Below are 562 nucleotides of genomic sequence, written 5' to 3'. Positions count from 1 at the left end.
TATCTGGATTGTTTATAGAGTCATCAGTGTAGCTCTAGAATATCTGGATTGTTTATAGAGTCATCAGTATAGCTCTAGAATATCTGGATTGGTTATAGAGTCATCAGTATAGCTCTAGAATATCTGGATTGTTTATAGAGTCATCAGTATAGTTCTAGAATATCTGGAGTGTTTATAGAGTCATCAGTGTAGCTCTAGAATATCTGGATTGTTTATAGAGTCATCAGTGTAGCTCTAGAATATCTGGATTGTTTATAGAGTCATCAGTATAGCTCTAGAATATCTGGATTGGTTATAGAGTCATCAGTATAGCTCTAGAATATCTGGATTGTTTATAGAGTCATCAGTATAGTTCTAGAATATCTGGAGTGTTTATAGAGTCATCAGTATAGCTCTAGAATATCTGGATTGTTTATAGAGTCATCAGTATAGTTCTAGAATATCTGGAGTGTTTATAGAGTCATCAGTGTAGCTCTAGAATATCTGGATTGTTTATAGAGTCATCAGTATAGTTCTAGAATATCTGGAGTGTTTATAGAGTCATCAGTGTAGCTCTAGAATA

The sequence above is a fragment of the Hemibagrus wyckioides genome, linkage group LG01 (assembly GCF_019097595.1).
Source record: "Hemibagrus wyckioides isolate EC202008001 linkage group LG01, SWU_Hwy_1.0, whole genome shotgun sequence".
NCBI lineage: Eukaryota > Metazoa > Chordata > Actinopteri > Siluriformes > Bagridae > Hemibagrus > Hemibagrus wyckioides.
Note: the sequence above shows the minus strand (reverse complement) of the source record.